The following is a 16979-nucleotide window of genomic DNA, read 5'->3' on the forward strand; positions in this document are numbered from 1 at the left end:
CTACCTTTGAGTTATCATGCTATTATATATAACCCCTCACCCATACTCCTATAAATAATCACAGCAAACACATCAGCTCACTATGCTCTGCTCCACTGCTGTAGTTTTGTTGCTCTTAGTTGGCACCAGATCTGTGGATGTTTATCAAGAGTCACACGACAGATCGTGAGCAGAGTCATCATAGAGGCACCATCATTCCCTAACTGTGTGGCACATCATCAGCCTGACTCACCTTTCCTTGCAGTTTAAAATAGTATGAGAGTTGTGAAGCAAAGTGTGACTTATCTGGCACACAGGCTTGCCCTAAAAATCCAAGTTGTGCTTATGTGCTTATGACTAAGTGAGTATGGCTGCTTCCCGTTGCTCAGAGGTTATGTTTACTTCCAGTATCAAATCCTGGCCTACCTGGAGCTCAAAAACTATGGCAATACACACAGGAGCATGTCTGTCTGCCTGCCTGCCTGCCTGCCTGCCTGCCTGCATGGGGGCCTCACTGTTTAGCCTAACCTGGCCAAGAACTCACCAGAGAAGGATGGCCTCATTTTAATCATCCTCATGCCTCAGCCCTCTAAGCACTTCTGGGATTACAGCCTTGTGTACCTATGGCTGGCAAAATGCCTGGTAGAATAAGACTCTCTTTCTCTCCCTTCCCCTCCTCCCCCTCTGTGTGTGTGTGTGATGTGTGTGAGTGTGTGGTATGTGTGTGAATGTGTGACATGAAAGATATATTTACCCTCCATCTCATTTTTTTAAGACAGGGTGTGCCCAGGGTGTGCCACTGAACCCGTAGCTTGCTATTATTCAACTAGGCTGTCTGGCTAAAGAGCCCCAGAAATTCTCCAGTCTCTGCCCCTCTCCTCAGTGCTGGGGTTACGGGGTGGGGCAACCACATCTGGCTTTTATATGGGTTCTGGGGACCCAAACATAGATCCTCATGTTTGTGCAGTAACCCTCTTAGCCAGTACACCTTCTACCTAACCCCAGACTTTTCTTTTAACAGGCATCCAATGAGACTGCACTAGCAGGGAACATGTGATTGCTTCCAGACAGAAGCACAGGATAGCTCGAGTCAACAGTTAGCAGAAGTTCTGATGATGCTCTTTAGTTCTTGGAGCAATGATTGTCTTTTATTTCCAGGGTCATAATATGGACTCCGGAGTCTTTATTCTTATTGTACACGTGTACCTCAGGGGAACACAAGCCAGACTGAACTGAACTGGTACAAGGAACTGAAGCAGGACACAGTGATTTCTCTTGCTGAGGGTTGGGACTGTTCAGCTCATTACAGTGGGAAGGGTGGGACAAAGGCTCACTCACATCAAGGCTCACGTGATGGAAGCAGAACAAATACCAAATGCAGGACAGGATTTTTTTTTAAGGTGTCATGGATGGATCTGGTGCCTCGCTAGCACCTGCCTCTGTCTCCTCCAAACCAGTCAGCCACAGTCCCATAAATGTGAGGAGAATATATATATATATGTGTGTGTGTGTGTGTGTGTGTGTGTGTGTGTGTGTGTGTGTGTATGGGTATGTGTGTATGCATGTGAGTGTAAATTTGTGTGAGCGTTCATGTGTCTATATATCGTTTGAGTATGTGAGTGTATGTTTGTACATGTGTACGTGTATGTGTGTATATGTGTGAGTACATGGGTATGTGTGTTTGTGAATGTAAGTGTATGTATAAGTGTGTGAGTGCATGTGTGAATATGTGTGCATGAGTGTGTGTGTGAGTATGTGCCTATGTGTAAGTATATGTGTATGTGTATGTGTGTTTGTGTGTGAGAGTGTATGTGTATGTGCCTGTGTATGTATATGTATGTGAGTACTTGTATGTGAGTGTATGTGTGTGCGAGTATATGTGTGAATACTTGTGTGTCTGTGTATGTATGTGTAGAACCAAAACCAGATTTTTCAACCTCAGTGGCATCTTCCTTCCTGAGGGTCCAAGAAGTGCTGTTTTATTCACATTATCGGGATGTGGCAGGGTAGTCTGGGCTCCCCAGGAGTGTCCTAATGATGATTCCTCTGCAATCTTGCCATTATTTCTCCACAGAGTACAACTGAGTGAAGCCAATTGCTGAGACAGACAGTGTAGGCTCATCACTGCATGAAACGGATGTCTCCTCCCTGTGGCCATTAATAATGCATACTTTAAAGGAGACGGGTAGCTGTCCGGTGAGCTAATTAAAAATGCTGAACCCCACAGATGAGAAGCGTGGTTCTCATTCGACTGTCCGTTTGCTACCTGGACAGTCTGCAGGAAGCAAATGTGTCTAGTGAGCCAGACAGAAAGGAACAAAGTCTCTTTAACCATGGGAAATCTGCCTTGGAAGGCAAACGGATCCACGTGACTCCACCAGGACGCCACAGCCTCAGCGGCCAGCCTGATGATAAGACGGAATGCCTTCAGAAAAACACGGTTCTTATTTAACGAGGAACTGGAAGTTTCATCATGTTGACCAGCCTGTGTCCTCACAGCTCCTCCATTTCATCAGGGAAGGGATGTATTGAACACGAGAATTGGGCACTTCTTCCTGGGGACAGGAGGACCTCACGGAGGAGCAATTTTCTGAGAAGTTGGCAGAACCGAGAGCAGGATCAGACTTCAGCAAAGCATGCTGTGTATCGTAGCAACCCACCTTTGCCCCCTCCCTGAAGCCCTCTAAGATAACAACAGGGAGAGGAAGGCAGGGAGAGGGATGGAAAGAGGGGTATTGGGAGAAGGTTCAACAAAGAAAGAAAAATTTGGAAGCCAGGGGCTCTGGAAACAGCTCAGTGAGTGTGCTTGCCACTCAGACACAGGGATCTGAGTTTGATTCCCAACGCCCTGGTAAAAGCCCAGATTGTTAAACCTTGTAATCCCAGAGCTGGGGAGGAGACTGGAAGTCACTGTTGACAAAATAACCAGCATGTGCCACATGTGCACACACACACACACACATATGTGAACCTGAATTCTCATGAACATCCTTCACAACACACACACACACACACACACACACACACACACACACACAATCTCTAAGTGGTCACTAACCAAGCCTGCAAGTAGAGAAAGCTTACACTGAGGGCTGCCAGTGAGAACTGGCTGGCCAGCGTGTGGGTGGACAGCTTGAGAGGCTCTAAGCCAGACTGTGAACTGAAAGGACAAGTGCTATCAAGAGCTGACACGGACCATTCTAGCCTGGAGCTAGGAGCTGGCTGGACACCCACAGTGATCCGCGCAGGCTCCTGTGGAACAATAATTTCACAGACTCTCTACATCAGACAAGGCCATTCTGCAACCATGACAGATGAAGATAAAAATAGGCCTGTGGCTGAGGACTGGCCCAAAGAAGAGCACTGTTCACACCTGAAGTTTGTCTGCTAATGACAGTGGCTTGGCTCTTTACTGTGTACGCCTCCTGCCTTGCTTCCTTCCTCAGTCACAGGGTTAGTCCTCCACTTCTCGGCCCCCACCCAGAGAATTCAAGGACAATTCTGTCTTTCCTGATGCTTGCTAAGCCATCCATGAATCCCTGCTATGCTGAGCTCCCTCAGTGCTCCTGGTGGCCTTTGACTAATGACCATCAAAGCTTCCTTAACAACTCTCAGGGGTGACATGGTCTAGATATAGCTGCCCAAAGTTCATATGTCAACAAGTAGAACCCATAAATGTACATGATGATTGCATTTGGAGTTGGAATTTTGGAGGCGACAATTAGCGTTAAATAAAGTCATGGGGATGGGTCACATAATAAGATTATTAATTTTATAAGAGGCTAACAAAAGGCAGTGGGATTGTAAGAGGTAGAGGACCTGCTTAATATGTGAAAGGTCGTACATTCAATCCTCACGGGGGTGGGGGAGATAGTGAGTTAAAAAATGCATGATCTGTCTTTCTGTGGATCCCACTTTCTCCCTGCTAACCCTGAAGATGCAAGGAGAAAGACCACTGACCCAAATCATCATGACCAAATTAATCAAAGCAAGCAACTGATTAAAGCAAGATTTCTTATTTGTGTATACAGGCTGTCTCTTCCTAAGGCAGGATTCAAGAGGCCAATATGGGGAAGATAAGGTTTTTATAGCTCGGGGGCAGGGGGCTTCTAAATGGGGGATTTGGTGGGCAAAATAGATGGGATTACAGCAGCAGAGCATCATAACAAGTTAATAATAACGACCTCCTGAAACAAAGATATGGTATATGCTTGCCAGGTGGTTGTAACAAGGTAATCATAACAAGTAACCATAACAACCATTTGAAACAAAGGTAAGGTTGCAAGATGGTTATAATAACTTTTTGAAACAAAGGCATGGTTCTGTTTCCTGGAACAGGCAGTACAGAACCATTTGTAATTAAGGTTACAGGTGGGGCATACCCCAATCCTTGAGAAACAGAAATTTAATTATTAACAGGACTAGACCTAGTGTGTCTTTACTATAAGATAGCTTTTAAGCCTGGAGGCAGGCTGGTTCATCATGTCCCACTTCCTCCCTGTGGATCTCATTTCCTTCCCAAGGTCCCACTTCCTCCCTGTGAATCCCACTTCCTCTTCTGTGTCCCACTTCCTCCCTGTGAATCCCACTTCCTCCTCAGGGTCCTACTTCCTCCCTGTGAATCCCACTTCCTCCCTGTGGATCTCATTTCCTTCCCAAGGTCCCACTTCCTCCCTGTGAATCCCACTTCCTCTTCTGTGTCTCACTTCCTCCCTGTGAATCCCACTTCCTCCTCAGGGTCCCACTTCCTCCCTGTGAATCCCACTTCCTCTTCTGTGTCTCACTTCCTCCCTGTGAATCCCACTTTCTTTCCAGGGTCCCACTTCCTCCTTGTGAATCCCACTTCCTCCTCAGGGTCCCACTTCCTCCCTGTAGATCCCACTTCCTCCCCAGGGTCCTACTTTTGCTCCATGGCCTCAGTCCTCCTAGGGCCCCACTTCCTCACTGTGGAGGCCACTTCTTCCCCCACCCTACCCCATCCCACAAGGCCATGTTTCCTCATTGTGCGCTACTCTCTAACACAAAGAGCAGCCTTTCTCCACCTGAAGCCCACTGGCTTTAAATGTTTTGGTCTCCAGAACTGTGAGAAATAAACTCTCTCTGTGCGTGACCCTGTCTCGGGAATTTTGTCTGGATAGCATTCAACAGACTGAGATAAGTTCCCTGTCACAGGAGCTGAATGTCCTAAGAAAGAGGTCTGGGGAGGAGCAAGCCCTTCTAAGGAAGGGATACCTTCTCCAAAGCAAGGAGAGTAAATGGATGAGGACATGACATCCCAGATCCTTCTTCACTTGGCTTGGAGAAAACCCAAAAGCCAGAGCTGTAAACCACATCCCCTACGTGAGTGTGAGGGAACCTCACTGGCAGTACAACCAGCTCCCCTGAAGAAACTTCTGGCCTCACACTGTCCTCCCTACAGAACTCCTGTTCTCTCCCTCCTCCCCTCTTATTCTCCCTCTCTCTTCCAGAACCCCTCTACCTGACCAGCTATAGGAAAGCCCAACAACCCTGTAGGTCACCTGCAAATGCTCATCTCCAAAATGCTCACCCTCAGTGAGTGGGCAGCCGAGCCCAGCTGATGTTTGAGAGGACAGAGGTAAAGCAAAATAAACACAGGGTTAACAGAGAAGGCAGAGTTGATGGCAAGAAACAGAAAAGGGTCTAAAGTGGAATAAAATTCTCCAATAGGGAATACACAGAATCTGGGAGCATTCGTATACAGAGCTTGAAGCAACAGTGAAGTTGCTCTTACCCACAGTCTGATTTAAACAAGCCATAAAGTGTGACCACGGGCCACAGCCAAGGAAAAGAGGCTACCAAACATACATTTGACCATAAAAGGGAATGGTCAGAACATTCTAGATGCACTCGCTGATTTGTGGTTGTGCTGCATGAACGATCCTGATGTTTCAGAAACATATGTGCTGTTAATAGATTAAATATTATGAACTCCAGAATTTTCTTCAGAATGATCCTTTTGAGGTCAATAGAGATGAGTTGGATTGATGACACAGTGTAGCTGTCAAAGTGGGTGGGGCATAGAGAGTTTTATCCTTCTGATAGATCTTGTAAAAAGCATACAAGCCACATGCACAAGGACTGAAATGTCCAAGCCAGACAAAGCCTCGCCAAGGAGAAAGGATGTGAACACAAGCTTCTACGCCCAACCAAGAAGCTGTCTCCAATTGGCATCTGCTTCCATAAGAAAATTTAAATTTCCCCAATGGAATCTCACCAGGTATAAGACTCAAGGGTCACCCTTAAACCACACTTAAGGGGAAACCTCATTCCAATACAAAGCAAAATCAGAGGTGGTTTTGTAGACTTTTTTTTTCTTGCATTGCTTTGTTCAAGCATTTTTTTTTTTTTTAATGTTGCTGGTCTTCTACTAGCATGTTATGTTTTCTGATTTTTGTGTTTTTATGAGGTGTGTGCACATGCATCCGCTTCCCGTGTTTTCTCTTTTCTTTATTCTGTATGTATTTGCCTGTTTTCTACAGAGAAAAGGGGAGAGAGGGCACAGAGTCAGGTGGGTGGGGAAGAAGGGAGGAGCTGGGAAGGTCTAGAGGAAAAGAAACTGTGATTAGAATGTATTGTGTAAAAAAAAGTTTTTCAATAAAAATTAACTAATAAAAATAAATTTAAAAAATGTTTAGATAACCTGCTGGGTTTTGGGGTGGCCCAGGAAGGAAGACATCCAGTGTTTGCATTGGGAACCACAACAGAGCAAATGTGTGATGGAGAGATGGAAAAGATGAAATAATCACTGGAGGGATGGGAGAGCCAGCAAAGCCGAGGGGTTTTACACTGTGGAGAAAGGCGGAACTGGAGACTTGGTGTCGGTAATGAACAGGCAGATATGAGGAGCCTGCACAACCTCCTGAGTCCATGTGACATCTGGGCCTGGGCTGTCACCAAGGACCATGTCTGGGTCTATAGCTCTACCATAGAGGAGACCTGTGCTGATATCTGTGACCCATGTTGCCATGGGAGGCCATCTGCATGTTAGTAGCCTGGGCTGCTGCCTAATGCCGTGATGAGGTCATGGGGTGAGGGTATTGGGGGGAGGGGGCACATACTGATTCCCAGGACCAAACTGATCTGAGTAGCTTGTGCTGCCAAATAACTGGAAATATAACTTCATTTTATTTTACTTGTTTATATATCATCAGTGAACATCTTCATTACTGTTCTATTGCCGTGAAGAGGCACCATGACCAAGACAACTTATAGAAGAAAGAATTTAGAATTTGCTTACCGTTTCAGAGGGTGAGTCCATGACCATTTTGGTGGGGAATGTGGCAGCAGGTAGGCAGGCAGGCATGAGGCTGGAGAAGTAACTGAGAGCTTACATCCTGATCTGTAACAACAGGCAAAGAAGGACTGGGCCTGTGTGAACTTTGAAAACCTCAAAGATACCTCAGTGGCACACCTCCTCTAACAAGGCCACACCTCCTAATCCTTCTCAAACAGTTCCACTAACTGACCAAACACTAAAATATGAGCCTTATGGGGGTCATTTTCATTCAAATCTACATTATACGTATGCATGTGTGTGTGTGTGCGTGTGTGTGTGTAAAGGCATTCATGTGCCATGGGGCAGGTGCAGAGGGAAACTTTTGGAAGTCAGTTCTTTCCTTCTATCATGAGTTCAAGTCTTCAAGCTTGGGCACAAGTGCCTTTCCCCTCTGAACCATCTCACCAGCAGTGGGAATACACTTTTAACCCTAAAGCCTGTGCAAGATAACCTGCTAGGCTCATGCAAACCTGTCCTAGACCCTGAAGCTTAGAGGACATGGAGGCTGATGTCAAATGTCCAAGTCTGCCAATAGAAAGAAACCCTTTGAGATGTCACAACCCTAGCCAGGATTAGAAAGCAAGAGGAAAAGGTCAGCCCAGCTCTCTCACCTGTCTTCTGCTGCTTTCCTTAACCTTGGACATTCTGGACTTCCTGTCGATGGAGCTGACTCAGTGCTTAGGGAGCACCTGGCTGGTCAGCTTAGTTAGGAGCCCAAGACTTTTGCAAGGTCTACATGTGCTCTTAACACTGAGACGTCTCTCCTGTGGGCTCAGCAATGACCCTTGGATAGGGAAGGGAGGTAGTTCAGTTTGGTCCTGAGTAGACTCCGGGTCTCTCCTCCCTGCCCCCTCCTTCCTTCTGTGTCTCCCTATATTTTATATTAGGGTACACAAAAGGGGTGGGATAGACAGATGATCCACAGAGTGAGCAGCTCCATAAGGTAAGTCAGCCCTGGAAGTGGGCACTTAAGGACAGTCAGCTCTCAAGCTGTGTATTTGGGGGCAGAAGTGACAGCCACTTGTCCTAAAGAATTACTGGGAGTAGCCTGGGCTAGATGAGGAGCAAACCAGCAAGCAGCACCAGCCACTAGGGAGTCCAGGGTGAGCTGGGGCTGGCCTTTGTCTCCATGGAAAGAATAGAAAGGAATCACTGTAACTGGGGTGCAGAGTCACTGACCTGAGATGGGTGTGGAGGTGGGGAGGGTTCTGCTCCAAATGCAAGAGCTGGAGCCCTGAGCATGTCCCCAGGGGTACAGACTACAGACTGTGGCTTCTGAAAGTTCCTCTGCAATGGTAATCCTGGAGGCAGAAGCCCTTCATCTAAGGCTGAGCTGTGAGGCCCAGAGGCAGCTTGAAGCCGAGAGCTCTTTTTTCTCAAACAAAAATTTCCCAGGCACCCCCACCCTTGGAGTAGAGCCCCAGCATTTCTCTCTGAAGTACAGTGGGAAAATACTGTTTTTCTGTCTCTATCTTAGAAAGCTTTTATAAACAAGGATTGTCGCTGAGCACACGGGCTTAGCTACTGACTCACCTAACGAAGGCTGGATGGAAGCTTGTGGCTAATGAAGAGCTACCTTCTAAAAATAGGTAACTGCCAATGTTTGGTTCACCAGCTAGGGGCTCCATTAAGAGGAGTGGGGTAAAGAGCCATGGCACTCATCTTTGTAAAGCAATGGGTTCCTTGTGACTCTCATGATGAGGGCAGGGAGCTGTGCTGGAGAGATGGCTCAGCAGGTAAGAATCTGTACCTGAGTTTGGATCCAAGCACCCACATGGAGGAATTGTTGCTGGGATCTGAGGAGATTTGTTGCCCTCTTCCAGCCTCCTCCGGCACCTAAAATCCATGGCAGACACCCTCTCCCTCTTCTTCTCCCTCTGTCTCTCCCTCTTCTTCTCTCCCTCTCCCTCTCCCTCTCCCTCTCCCTCTCCCTCTCCCTCTCCCTCTCCCTCTCCCTCTCCCTCTCCCTCTCCCTCTCCCTCTCCCTCTCCCTCTCCCTCTCCCTCCCCCTCCCCCTCCCCCTCCCCCCTCACACACATATGCATAAATAGCAGTAAAATAAAACCTTAGGAAAGTGAAGACTCTAATAGAGGCAGGTGCGATGGCTCAGATGATAAGGATGTTTCCACCAAGCCTGACCTTCTTGATTCTGACTCCAGCAACCCACATGCCACCAGAGAGAATGTTGTCCTCTGATCACCATCTTCCCTGACCCCCCCCTCCATCTGAAGAGTGCTTACCCTCCTTCCCTTCCTCCTCCTTCTTTGTCTTGCCCTCCCTCCCTCCTCCCTTGGTCACCATTACAGCACTGAGTTCTTGGTTTCCTTTGTTTGCTGGAGCCTCAGAGAACTGTCCCAGGTGCTGAAGACACAGTAGGAGCTTCACAGGCCCTCAAGTGCCCCAGGATCCAGAATCCCCTAGGCTCTGCAGCCTGGCACAGAGAAGGTGTCACCAATATTTGTTTTAACAATTTGTTGTTTTGTGGAGATCTGTGTACATGGAATGTATATGAACTGATTAAAACAGTGTCTGGGCTGGAAATTCTCACAGAAATAGAATATTTGCAAATCAAATAAACAAACCAAAATTCAACAGAAGGCATTTTGAACCTAACAGCAAATCCACTTAGAGCAGAGAATCCTTTTGTAATGGAAATAAGCCATCACTTCCTCCTCCTCCTCCTCCTCCTCCTCCTCCTCCTCCTCCTCCTCCTCCTCCTCCCCCTCTTCTTTCCCCTCCTCTTCCTCCTCTTCCTTGATGTCCTTGAGTTCATGACCCTGGGAAAGTACATGCAAAATGCATGTAAACAGATTTTCTATATTTTTAAAGCACTCACATCATCCACTAGATTATCTTTTCTTAAGCACTGATGTATGTATGTATGTTTGTATTATATATGTGGGATTGCACTTTCATGTGTGTGGAGGTCAGAGAACAACTTCATGAGTTGGTTCTCTCTTCCCACCTTGTGGGTTCTGGGGACCCAACTCATGTTGTCAGGCTCGGCAGTGAGGGCCTTTACCCAGTGAACCATCTCAGCCTTCCCGTGCACACACGCACGTTCACGAGAGAGCGCGCGCGCGCACACACACACACACACACACACACACACACGCACAGATGTTATGCATGTACAGATGATGTTTAATTTTTAAAGGAACAAGAAACTGGAGAAAAAGATGGCCTCATGGGAATCCTGGAAAAGATCAGGCTCAGGGTGTCACTGGCTTGGCAGCAATAAAGACGTTCCAGAGAGACAGTGTCCCTTGCTGTGGCTACTGAAACAAGGAATAGACCCCAAGAAACTGCAGGAACCTCACACCAGGAGAAGAGAAAGCTTGAAGCCTGGACCAGCCAGAGGGAAACTTCTCTCCTGGGAGGAGATTGGCTTTCTAGACCACCTTAAGGGAAGACAATGGGGGCTAGTAGTGGGGACCACACCTTGTCCTAGGCTGCTTAGCTATGCTTCAGTCTGGCCCTCTACTTAAATTTTAACCTCTTTCATACAGCTCCTCATACTTTGGTGACCCCAAACATAAAATTATTTCTGTTGCTACTTCATAACTATAATTTCACTACTGTTGTGAATCATAGTGTAAATATCTGTTATGTGATCCCTGTGAAAGGTCATTCAACCCTCAAAGCAAATCTACACAGAGTTTTTAGAGGGTATAAACACTGGTCTCCAACAACATTTGATTCATTTACATAGACAACATTTTTTCTCAATACTATCCAAGTCCTCTCAAGCTTAGGCTCTGGCAAGAGAGTTTCATCTGTTGATGGAGGGACCCAAGGCTGTCATCTGTGGATGCCTAAAAGTCTCCAGTCAGATGGTATGTCTGGACAAAAGCAGCTTCCTGGCCCCAGCAGGTCCAAGGAAGATGGCAAGATGGCAGTCAGTCTTCATCCGGCCTACAGCAGCAGAGCTTCATTCCTTTTCTCATAGAGATAAACCTGTAAAATAGTCACAACAGGGATGTAGAACCCTGGCAGGGGGATGTCTGTGCAGGAGACAGAGAGAGAGAGAGAGAGAGAGAGAGAGAGAGAGAGAGAGAGAGAGAGAGAGAGAGAGAGAGAGATTATGTGTGTGTGTTATTTAAATATATTTAAAACAAATATATATTTATATACATAATTTTATATATACATAAAATATATAAATATATTTACATATGTAAATATGTAGAATGTATATTAAATGTATATATTTTTCTTTTTTTACACCAAAAGGAGACAGGGGTTAATCATTGTTAGTCAGCTTTTGGTCAGTATAATAAAATATACCTATTCAGTTTGGTTTTGGCTTACAGTTTTGAAATCTCTAGTCTAAAGTCTATGGGGCCTCTTAGAGGTTGAGGGTGGCTCACCACTGTGGGAACACACTGAGAAGAAGACAATTTATGTCATAGCCAGGATGCCCCACCCTCCCCTTTAAGACACACCTCCAGGAACCTGAAAACCTCCCATGAGACTCCACCTTTTAAAAGCCCACCACTTCCTAGTAGCACTACCCTGGCGTTTGAGTCTTTGGTATTTGGGTCTTTGGGAAACTTTCAGCATCTAAACTATAGCAAGGTCCCTTTAGAATTTTACTCAGAGCCATAGAAGGAGAAAAACACAAAGCAACAGTGGACCCTTTTACAGGATTCTTCATTCAACTAGTCTTGTTCGGCTCTTTGGGTGGCTTTGATAAAAAGCACCATTGTTGTGGTAATATTTTAAAACAACAGCACCCAATCTGTCTTGTAGTTTCCGCCCACCAATTTCCTGACTAGGCAAGGCCTGGGGCCATGAGCAGTGTGTTCTCACTGTTGTTCAGCTCAGGCCTCCGGCTCAGGCTGGCCAGAAGCACCTGTCCTGCCACCCACAAGATGCCAGTATGGGAGATGGCTCTGCCAATTTACCACACTGTCTCCACAAGGCTGGGCTGAGCCCAGACTATCCCACCATCCACGGGGTACCTGTTAGAAATGAGACTCTGATGCTCAGTATTATCCAAAGGCTTTATATAATTAGAAATGTCCAATAAACAAGATGCCCATACAATTAGAGGTGTTACCCAAATAACTGATCTAGATATAAGTTGTTACCCAGGACTGCTCTCGATATTTGCATGGTCATCTATGGCTCCTACATCTCTGCCTTAGCTCCTTCTCTTTCTCTTCTCTTCCTCTCCTTACTCCTCCCACATTAGCTCCTCCCAACTTGTGGGGAAAATGTTCTGCTACACACCATGAAATCCATTTGGACTAGCATCCCACTTCAAGCATGGAGTGGTCCCTCTGTAGGAAGAGTTTATCAGATACTATCAGAAGGGGATAAAACATGTCATCTCCAAATATGTCACTTTAGCATATTGGTTATGTTGAGCTAAAAATAAATGTAAAACTAGCTGGTGCAGAAGAAACTCTCTTCTCTCCTAAAATAGCTACAGTGACATATGAAATTTCCTTTTTGTAAAGAAAATTTCCATTAGAGAAGCAACAAAAATTAGAATGCTATCAGAAGACAATTTTTATCTGTATAATGAGACAATATTGATTATATATATTATCCCATAATTTGTCTCTATTGCCCTTTAGAAGTCCACAAGATCTGTTTTTTTATACTACAGCACATTTTATAAGCCTCATTTTCAGCTCCTCTCTTGAGTTGTACACACACATACACACACACACACACACATGCACAGAGACAGAGAGGTTTACTTTTTACATTTACTTATTTAATGTTGAGTGTTTGTGTGCATACACATATGTCACCATGTCATGTAGAAATACTGGTGCCATGATATTGAACCTATACAACTGTGAGTGAAGTAAACCTCTTTTCTTAATATGGCATCTAGACTCAGGCATTTTGTTGTAGCAATAGAAAACAGATCAGCCAAAGAAAATAAAGAGGTCAATGGAACAATTTTTTGTTCCTTATACTATCCCATCTGGAGCTAACAGATATTCTATACATCGGACTTTTGGGGAATAGAGAAATGGGGACTCAGAATCCTTTAGGACAGATGAAGATGTGCAGGCTTCTTAGTGAAGAAAGCCAGCAGTTATACTGTTTTGTCCATTGTTAACATTATGTGTATAGTGGTAAATCATGAATTAACAGCTCTTTGAATTAAAGGGGAAAAAAAGGTTACTGCCTTGTAAATTCTACCACTGTAACTTGTTTGAACCATAGGCTCATTGAATACCATCACACACCCTTACATCAGAGACACATTAGTGTGAATGACCACATGACATTGAGTGACATCCCTTGTCATGTAATAATAATAATGACCTTTGAACATACATGTGCTTTTAACTGTAACTTGTTACTCACAGGCTCAATCATTTACTCTGTAATGGTGACTGTTGAAGAAGTGGTTTGCAAAATGCCTGAAAACGTAAGAACCAGCCCATGAGGGAGCATGAACCAATCCTGGCAACCCCTGGCTGGTCCAGAACAGCCTCTGACCTGCTTCCAGCCCCAGCCACAGAAGAATCTCACAAGTCAAGGCTGGTTCCCATGGAGAGACATTCAGAGGTAGGACAAGAAGGATAGCAGTCCCAGAAGCTGCATGAGTTTCAACCAAAAAGAACAAAAAAGCTAATTTAAGCCTTGCATTTGTGAGTGTCACCTGAACTAGGATGGCAAGACTAAGACAAAATACAAAGTCAAAACTGAGCAGGGCCACCCAGTTAGTCAGCTCTTTGAAGACAGTCCTCTTGTGAAGTTCAGACAAAGAGATCAAGAGGCTATTTAAATGCAAATGTGTCATAGAACCCAGAGAAAGTGACATATCACCAAAATGCTACCAGTCTGCTTTTCAGCAGACTCTGTTCATAATAGAGTTGTTATTTTTCCAATCTATGAAAAGCTCTGTGTTACTGGGGTGCAGTTGGGGTGATTTACCTGGGGTAGGAAAGGATCTGAAGGAAGTTTTGGGCTCCTGGAGGGCAGAGCTGGCATGAGTGCCCTGTGCTCACAATTAGCACCCACCAGGGGGCTCTTGAGCTGAGGAACTCCTGGAGGCTTCTCTGGTCACAATGCAGGAGGCAAGCAAACTTACACAGGCACTCCCACCAGCACGAGGCTCAGATTCTCTGACCTCACTGACTTGGCCAGCCATAGCCTCTGACTCTAAGACTACAGATTAGCCCAGTCTGTTCCCCAGATTAAGAGAACCCTGTATTTCAAAGCCCTGAGAACCCACAGAAAACTCAAAGAAACATCTGATTGATTCAAAGTGGATTGTGTAGGCAAATGAGCAAAGCCACCTAGCACAGTTCACCCACTCGGGTGGGGTCATGGGACTCAAGCAAGTATGATGGGTTGAGATTTTAAAATCTGTTCCATGGGTGCTGTAGCTTGGACTGAAATGTTCTCCAAAGGACTGCGTGTTAGAGGCTTGGTCCCAACTTTGTGTAGTCAGCTTCAGATGAGATTGCTAGGACAAAAGGCTTATGGGAGGTTTTAGATCATTGGGAGCTTAAGCCCTTAAGGAAAAGAACAAAGCCCCACTACCATGTTTTTTTTCCCTTCCTGGGGCATGGAGAGAAGCTTGCTCCATTATGTAATACATCCTCTATAAGGGTCTGAAAATCACTGAAGAAAGACCCAGACTCAGATAATATGCAAAAACAATGAGCACTTCTGCAAAAACAATCAGCATGTAGAGGGTCAACCATTCTCGAAAATGGCGGCCCCAGACAAAGGCATGCAGGCTTTATAGGGAACTGGGAGAACTCTCCAGAAGGATTAGGTTATCTAAAATTTCATTGGTGGGTGCTAGAGGGTTGCCCCAGCCTGCAGGGAATCGATAAAACCCTAGGGAAGGGGGCAAAAGAATGAAGGACAAGAGACACAAAGAATGAGAGCTAGTCTGGAGTTCTGATCAAGCTCTGAAACTTTAATTTCAGGGGCAGGTTATAAAGACACAGCAAAATGGGAAGTTTGGGTGAGGGTCATTGCTTAAGGCTGTCGACTATTGAGTCCTCATTGTCTAAGACCAGTCCACTGTCATATCCTTATTGCCTTAGACCATCCCATTGTCGTAACTGGCTCCCAGGAAATGCCAGACGTTCTTTAAGTTCCTGGGACCTGATACCTGTGAACGTCCTTTCTTAACCTTGTACTGACTAGTCTTTCCAGAACAGCAGGTAATTTCCTGGGTTTGGCTCCTGGCAGGGGGTCACAGGTGATCAGTGTCATTCCTATGTCATAAACATTTAACCATAGGATGAGCTAGGGCTGCCCAGCACAGATGGCCCATCCTAAGATAAGATAGTTCCCCATTTTTTATGGTTGTCCCCAGGCTGTTCTTTGGGAGGGGGTTTTATGATCTTGTTCTGGATCTTATGGTCTGTTCTTAGAGCTGGTGTCTTATGACTTAGTTTCTGGGACTTATGGTCTATTCCTGAAGCTGGCGACTTATAGCAAAAACAAAAACAAAAACAAAAAAACAAAAAAGACCCCAAACCAAACCAACCAACCAACCAAACAAACAAACAAACAAACCAGGCCTGGTCCTTAAATGGAGACAAATGGGGTTTATATTGTCCTTTCACCTCATGGTGTGCATTGCCTCACCACAGAACCAAAAGCAAAGAGCCAATGGAGCATGTGCTTAGGCCTTCAGTGCCATGAGCCATCCTCTACCCTTTCTCTTTTCTAGTGAAGACCCCCCATACTCGGGAGACCCTTCCTCAAGTCTCAGGAAATCACGACCACCCAAAGATCACAAGAAACCATACCTGGATGCAATCAGCAGAGGCTTTTTTAATTTTTTTTAAGATTTATTTTTATTTATATGAGTACACTGTAGCTGTCTTCAGACACACCAGAAGAGGGCATCAGATCCTATTACAGATGGTTGTGAGCCACCATGTGGTTGCTGGGAATAGAACTCAGGACCTTTGGAAGAGCAGTCAGTGAGTGCTCTTAACCACTGAGCCATCTCTCCAGCCCCAGCAGAGGCTTTATTAGGGAAGTTGCCCAGCCAAGGTCAAACCACGAGCTCTCTCAAGAACAGAGTTTGACCTCGAGTGGAAGGCTAAGGGGTCTTTTAAAGAGGAAAACCACAAACCAGGGGAATGAGGATGGGGTGAGGGGTTGCCAAGGATACATAACGTAAGAATAGCGAAACATTCCAGAGAAACCCACCCTGAAAGGTTAATAGCCATGGAAATTACTCAGTACCCCTGAGTAATTTTTTGATTTTTTTGAGAAAATCATTTTTCTCAAAAATGTGGTTTTACTATGTCATTGTGTCCCACCCTGTCATTTACCAACTATTTCAGATTAACTATCTTCACTTCTTCTGGCTATAGCCCCACCTAGGTGGCTTGCATCTTTATCTGTGGTCAGGAATGTGTCTTCCTGCCTTGGGCCTCTCCCACCCATAGGTGGGCCTGCTGCCTGAGGCTTGAGGAATGTAATCCATAATGTCCTTCACCCGGAATGTGTCCTGGGGTAGTGAAAATCTTACATTCAGTTCCACTTTCTAGGACTTGCATTTTTCTGCCCAGGTCTAAGGGCAAAGAAAAAGTCTACATATTTCATAAAATGGTCTTTATAATTTTTCACTCTACACTAGTTATGGTGGGTGTGGGTGTGGAGCGATTTGTTACAGCAACAGAAAGGCAACAAAACAGTGTATGATCAATATTAGCATAGAGGTTGCCAAACACAATTAGCCTTGACATGCTTC

This window comes from Arvicanthis niloticus, chromosome 14, assembly GCF_011762505.2.
Source record: "Arvicanthis niloticus isolate mArvNil1 chromosome 14, mArvNil1.pat.X, whole genome shotgun sequence".
Classification (NCBI taxonomy): Eukaryota; Metazoa; Chordata; class Mammalia; order Rodentia; family Muridae; genus Arvicanthis; species Arvicanthis niloticus.